General features: G+C 41.8%; 1 long non-coding RNA gene across 1 annotated transcript; it reads right to left on the bottom strand.

Annotated features, from left to right (window-relative positions):
• Positions 1–5,065: 5,065 nt before the first annotated feature.
• LOC104854395 lies at positions 5,066–6,569 on the bottom strand. Its single transcript, XR_778071.2, has 3 exons — positions 6,348–6,569; positions 6,194–6,248; positions 5,066–5,175 (listed from the first exon to the last, which is right to left on the bottom strand). It is a non-coding gene; the product is annotated as an uncharacterized LOC104854395 (long non-coding RNA).
• Between the last annotated feature and the right edge of the window lie 710 nt (positions 6,570–7,279).

The following is a 7,279-nucleotide window of genomic DNA, read 5'->3' as shown; positions in this document are numbered from 1 at the left end:
AATTATTTTTAAAAAGTTTCTTGGTATTTTATAAATGAAAAACTGAAATCGCCAATGTCAAACAATGAACTGGAGGAGGTGGTATTTAGATGCCAACAAGCGAAAGTTAGAATGCTTTCACTAATCCCCTCTTGACTGCTGGAATTGTGTAAGTATTTAATCCTCTTCATGCTGAGAATTAAACTTTAGCAAGTGGGTACCTCCCAAAAATTATGGCAGATAAAGTAAAGTGGGTTTTACAGGCAAAAGCTATATTTTAATTGCACTCTGGATTAGCAGTAGAGTGGTGAGTCATTTGGGGCTGCAGTCGTCTCCTTCCAGCAGACTTCTCCAGCGCTGCAGAGGCTGCTGAGCAGCAGCGGCACTCATAGCGATGAATAGCAGGCCACAGGGGTATTATATAAAGGGACACCCTTTCCTGGGGTGACCAGTAGGCACAGACTTGCCTCAGGTAGCCCAGTCAGAACTTTAAAACCTCTGAGGTCTTTTGTTTCCTTTGCTTATATTACAGCTTATCTGAAAATGTCCTCACCAGAGTGCAGCACATATGTCATCAACAAGGCCTGAGCTGAAGCTCGGAGGAAGTGTCTATTTGCTGAAGGACTCTCCATCTCTGATGGCTGCTCTAATGGGTCTCCGTGGCAGGGATGGGTTCAGGACAGAACCACTGCATCTGCAGCAGGAGACCTCTGCTAATGTCAGCCCCTCAGATGAACACACACTGAGTTCTTCTGGAACAAATACAAAATCGTGATAGCTATGTTTTCTCTTAGGTCAATCTACAGCACCACTGCTGGAGAAGACAGACGAGCAGTTACTCACTCCCTTTTACATCACACAGCAAAGAAGGCCTCCTCTCCTCAGAACCAAGGGAAGCCCCGCTCACTGACGGGGAGCTGTGGGCCGGGTCAGCCCCTGTTAGATGTGATTAGGGAGGCAGGGGAGAGTGGCTAGGGCTGATGTTATCTGTGGGAAGAAGGGGGAGATCCAGAGAAAGAAAGGGTAAATGGAAAGGTGAAGTACAGAGAGATGAAAGAGTTAATTGAAAGAAAAAGCTGTCCCACAAGGGACAGACGCCAGAGGTCCGAAGAGCTTGTTTTATCTCTGACTTCTCCTCCAGTCTCTCACTCTCCTTCTGAGTTCAAGGGTATGAGCTACCTGGATGAGAGCACAATTCCAAGCCCCAAGTTCCGTGCTGTCTTCAACTTTTTAACGTGAAAAGTGGTGTGGAGATATTTGGGGTGGAGAAGTGGGATGCTGATAAGGAGAGATCTAAAAGAAAACAGTCCCGATGGGTACATCTGCCAGTGTCCTTGGTGTAAACGCCCTCGTCATTGCTAACACTAGACTACCAAGTGACAGCACTGACTAAAAAGTCTGAAAGCAATGCCTCAGTTGCACCTGGTGAGCTGGTGTGAGGCCTCATCACATGACACAACTGGATGGGGCCTCATCCCCTCCAGAGCAGCACCCTACATCTGTGTGTACTAATTAAAAGGCCTATCATGGGGCCGGGGATTTAGCTCAGTGGTTCTGCCACCTGCCTCACAAGCTCAAGGTCCTGAGTTCAATTTCTGATACAACAACAATAAAAAGCCTATAAAAGCCTATAATGCAACAGACTATGGACTAGTTTCTGTACCCTTTTCTTTCCCCCAGAAGTTAGGAAGGAAATGAACACAAGCCAGGAAAGGCCATGAAAATATAAGATGATTCTGTATCTCTGCTCAGTACCATGACCCACTGTGTTCACACAGCTATGACCATTAAGCTGGATTATTAATTTGGTTGGCTTGGAAGCCACCCAGGGGATTAATGAGGCACACCTCAGGGTGGGTCCAGGTGGGCCATGGAGGTGTGACCTTGGATTCTACATCTGGTCCCTAGCCCTATGTCCCTGTGCTTTTCTGTGCTTTGTTTCCAGGCTGTTACAGGCTGAGCAGCCTTTCTTCCTCTATGCTCTTTGCTCCATGATGTTTCTGTCTTAGATCCCGCTGACCATGGACTGAACCATGAAAACCATGTGCCACAATAAACCTTTCTTCCTTTAAGTTGTGTATGCTGGGTATTTGGTCCCAACAACAAAACCCTAATATGGAGGCCAAGTAATATTCTATACTATCCTGGTGTTGATGTCTACCCAGTCAAAAAGTAAGTCCAAGAGTAAGCAAAATACCATTTTATTCCTAGAAATGGCTATGAGAGACAGGATGCCAAATGGGAAGTGCCCTGGAAGTAAGACGTCAGAGAGGAGTGGGCACTTGGAGAATGACAAATATGACAACTGAGGATCCGTGTTCTCTGCAGGTAGAATGGGCCCCAAGGGAGTTTAGAAGGAAGGAGCAGAGAGAGGACACTACTGGACCGAGACGGACATCCATCCTGACGGCACCTCTGGAAAAGAGCTGGCTTGGTAGACTCCCCTGGTCTGGCTCCTGCTGAGGACTGAGAATTGTAACATGAAGGAGCAGAGAGGGCAGTGCTGCTCCACAGGGGAGTTTTCTTCGGAGACCAGGCCTCCATGCTGAGCCCCGACTCTACACGCAAGGAAGGAAGCCATCAGTCCACACCCTCACCGTGTCTGGCTTACTTCTGAGCTCAGACATTAAACTTTGGGTCACAGAGCGACATGGCTGCTCCCTCAGAGGACAAGATCAGCCTCGGCCTGCAGGGAACCCCCTCCTTCCTTCTCCTCACGCCTGGGCCTCTGCTTCTTTGTGGGTCCTCATGAGGTTGCTGACAGGCACTATGCAATTTGCCTCTATAAAGTTCAGAAATGTAAGAAGTAATTAATTAGAATAACTCGAAGGCCATGTATATCCCAGAGCTGAAAATTTGCTCTCTTTCATTTCTCATCTTAAATTATGTCCACTCAGCATGGTGGCTGCAATTCAGACAGACCGCAATAAAAATAAATGAGTAAAATGTCAGTCAGATAGATATGCCCTGCACTTGATTATCTGTACTCCTTTTATCAAATTCAGAGAGATATGAAACTCAAAGATTAACACCTTGTCTTGTTAACCCACAATTCACGCCTTCTCATGCAAGGAGGGAGTTACTACAGTGTTATCACCTGGGATGGCTTCCCAAAGAATTTTCCAGAAAGGTGTCTTGGGACAGCTGACTCACTTCCCACGGTCTCTCAGGCCTGGGGCAGTAGTGCAAAGACAGGCTCCATGCCTTGAATTTCTGTATGCCAGGTCCAAATGCTTTTTCACGTTACGTGTCTCTCCTGCCCCTTCTCAGTCTCCATGACACTATGTTTTTATCATCCAAATAAAAAGAAAAGAAAGTGGAACTGAAATGGAGTTGAAACCCACGTGTGGGCAGTGATCACTGCCCTCCAGAGATATTCTACCACTCAGACACAGCTGACAAACTGGATTTTCATACACTGTTCTGATTTTTTGGTGGTGGTGTTGATGTTGTGGTCCTGGGGATTGAACCTAGTGTCCCTACACTGAGATACAATCCCAGCCCCTTTCTTTTTAAATCTTTTTGAGAGTGGGTCTCCATAAGTTGCTAAGTTGCCTAGCCTGGGCTCAAATTTGCAATCCTTCTGCCTCAGCCTTCCAGATGCTGGGATTACAGGTGTTGGTCACCCCACCAAAATTGACATTGTTTATCTGTTAGTAAGGATAAAACCCCAAAGTTTCTTTTCCTTTACTTTTGGAAAAGTGCAGATCTCTGACTCATCCCTCTTCCAAGCCAGGCTGATGTTGCCCACTGAGAGTCCCCTCATCTTTGCTTCTGAGTACCGAGCATGAGGTGCGTCAGGACACAGGGAACAGGGCTGTGGTTTTGCACATACTCCATTCAGAGAGCAGCAGAGGTGCATTCCTCAGGGCTTGTGCCACGTAACAAGGCCCACCTGGTTTTTAAACATGGCTCCACTAAGGCGGAAAGTATATTTACTAATCTAAAACTAAAATATCAACGTTTCTCCTTCTCTAATCATGGCAACTAACTTTGATAATAATGGATGGCATTTAAAATGCAGCACTCACATCTCATTAAAGGGGAAAAAAATAAAATCTTGGAAATAACTATCCCTCCTGGCTCTATTACTAGAGGGTTCACTTTTTAAGTAATTGCTTTTACTATAAAAGTAGAACATGCATATTAAAGAAAATTTGGAAACCTAGGAAAGGACAGAAAGAAAAAAAGCACATTTAGCCTCATAACTCAAGAAAAATAATTGTTAACACTTTAATATTTTCATTTGTTATTTTTCTCAGATTATTTTGCTTCTAAATTATTTCCTTGGATTGAAAATGGGTCAATTATCCCCATTAAGCTATTCATTTAATGTGATTTTAAATTAGGATTCCTTATGAGAAGGCAATTCTACCATAAATTCCCAATAGATTTCCTTTAGAACCTGATTAACTCACTCTAAATTCAAGTAAAAATGGATGAGATGTAAGAAAGCTTTTGGAAACAGCTAAGAAGGAAGCAGAGTGGTGTGGTACATTGGCAGTAGAGTGGACATAGTCTTTGATCTAGAATCCAGCTCTGAGATACTCTCCTTAAAGTGCAGCACTCACAAAGGTGTGGGCCATGGGTGTCTGGAGCAGCAGTTTCCTTCTGTGGCTCCACAGGGGCCGGTGCAGTCCTGGAGTCCTCACACTCATCTGTGCAGGGAGCCTCAGCGGCCCATGTCCAGGGATGGAGGGATGGTCTCTTCTTAGGGTTTCCTTAGGACAGATTCTTCTGTTTGCTTACATCCTTTAGATTCCCAGTACACATCCATTTTTCCTCCTTCCCAATAATCATACTCCGCATTATAACTGTTCATTCTTTCAGGAAGGGCACCTAAATTGCCTTCAACACATTTTTCCACAAACAATGCAATAGTGAACATCTCCATGAACTTTTCACTAGGGACCGCCATAAAAATCTAGTAAGATATTATGTATAAAATATATAGTCTCCTGACTTCATAGTAGTTTTGAATGGCTTTTTACATTGTTTTGCCTCACTTATTGACCCATGGGGCCAGTTTCCTCTCATTCTCCCCAACACTCCTTACTTACTTTAGAAATGCAGCATGGATGATGTAGGGCCCCCACTTTGTCATTTATATGTGTTTGACCATTACTTCATACTTGGTGGCCATTTGATTTTCCCTTCTGATAGTTGGTTCCTTTTCTCTTCTTGGTGTTCTTTTTCCTAATTATTTAGATGAAATCCCTTAAATTTCAATTTTTTGTCTATCACACAAAGGAAAAATATCTTCTACTAGACCATTTCATATTTCTTAATTTTGTATAAAATTAAATTTTAATTTAATTAAAATCTCAGTTTTGACTCTTTATATCATGGTTCATATTTTCAAGGTTATCTTTAGGAATATCCACTTCACATGGATTTCAAATTCAACATTCATATATCCTTTCTCATTAAAAGGAAAAAAACAAAATCTTGGAAATAACAACTTTTTTCTTATTGTCTTTATATTTGACCTTTTGTACTCTAATTATCTACCAGAATTCATTCATATTCTTTGTATGACATATAGTTCTTCATAGGACAGATGGCATAGTATATCTTACATTAAGTTCCTTCCCATACATGGCTATCTATGTGCTTCCATTGAATTCTACTCATACAATTGTACCGAAACAGTAACACAACATTTTTATGACAAGTTCAGTGTATTAAAGCTAATTATATAATATATTTTGTCCTCACAACTTTATTTTCTGAAAATGACTTGAGAACTTGAAAACATGAAAGTTAATATAAAAAGCCAATAGAATAAAAATTAAAATTGTATTAAGTATAGACATGGCTTCAGAGACAGAAATTTGAAGAAAGAACCCACATTCTTTTCAAGTGCACATACACATAGTACAATAAACCAAACTGATCATACCTTAACTTTGAAATAATTCACATCATCTGTTTTAAGCTCTCTGATTGTAATGGAATTAAAGTAAAATTTCAAGTACAAAAACCTAAATAGAAATTAAATTGTGTGCTCCTAAGAAATCAATAGGTCAAAGAAGAGATAGCAGAAATTAGAAAATAGAGAAACTAATGAAAATAAAGAGATTGTGTATCAGTCAATGCCCAATAGAGAAATAGATCGAATGCAGATAGATTAATATGTAAGAATTTACAAGAATGGCTTACAGCGGCCGCCCACAGTCAGGTGTGGAAGAGTGCGGAGGGGCTGTCTACACACCTGAGATCTAAAGGATCCAGTCCAAGGCCTGAAGCTCACTGTAGTGTCCCTCGTGCTGCAAGCCAAGTGACAATGTCCAAGTTGAAGGTAAAGACCAGAGCTTCTCAAAAAAACAAAAAAACAAAAACAAAGCAGACCTTCCTACTTTGTTTACCTTTTATACTTCTCACGTGGCAAGCCTAACCAGGGCAGGTCTTCTGTCTTCCGTAAGTCCCCTCAGCCATAGCCAGAACTCAGCTGATCCAGTTTAGTTGGGCACTTCTCACCCAGGTTAACATAACCAATTAACTATCACAGATGATCTAGCCACTTGTGGGGAATGCATGAACTTCTTAGCATGGACACGGAAAGGCTTCAATATCAACAAACTAAAATGAAATGAGAAAATAAAAAAGCAAATCAATACTGATTACAATAGGAGAAATAAGAAAGATAAAATTCATGAAATAAAAACAGGAACATAATATGGAAAATCCAATTAAAATTGCTTATTTAAAATGATTAATAAAATTAAAAAAAACGACCGAAAAATATGAAAGATGAAAATGAACAAAATATCAGGAATGCAAAAGACAACTTACTATAGATTCTACATATACGTGGCAAATAAATCACTGCACCAAGAAGTCCGCCTGGACAACAGAGGCTGGGATGCACAGGCCCCAGCCAAAGGCTCACCCAGATATCATTGGGAAGTGTGCGCAGGCCCTAGCCTGAGCCTGCTCAGACAACAGCACAGAACAAGGATCCAAAAGGCCGTTGTTCTGAGCCCAGGAATTGGAGCAGTGGTGAGAATAGAAAGAAGGCCTTGTTTAGAACTGAAGCCCACTGGGAGAACAAGGAGTCACCTCAATAAAGGCACAGGAGACTGCATTGGTTGAAATGAGAATACACCTAAACAAGACTCCAAACCAGACTTCCAGGTCACCAAAGGCAACTCCAAAGGGCAAAGAGATGAAACAATCTGAAATTCAACCACCTGGACTCCCTGACCTGGCAACAAAAGAGGATCTGGAAAAAAATAAAATCAAAAATAATTTCTCAGATAACAACAGAGATTGTGTCCATAGTGGAAGATATGATGAA

The sequence above is a fragment of the Fukomys damarensis genome, unplaced genomic scaffold (genome assembly GCF_012274545.1).
Source record: "Fukomys damarensis isolate Sample0158 unplaced genomic scaffold, DMR_v1.0_HiC HiC_scaffold_7, whole genome shotgun sequence".
NCBI classification, from domain to species: Eukaryota; Metazoa; Chordata; class Mammalia; order Rodentia; family Bathyergidae; genus Fukomys; species Fukomys damarensis.
Note: the sequence above shows the minus strand (reverse complement) of the source record. Positions and strands in the feature narration are given on the sequence as shown.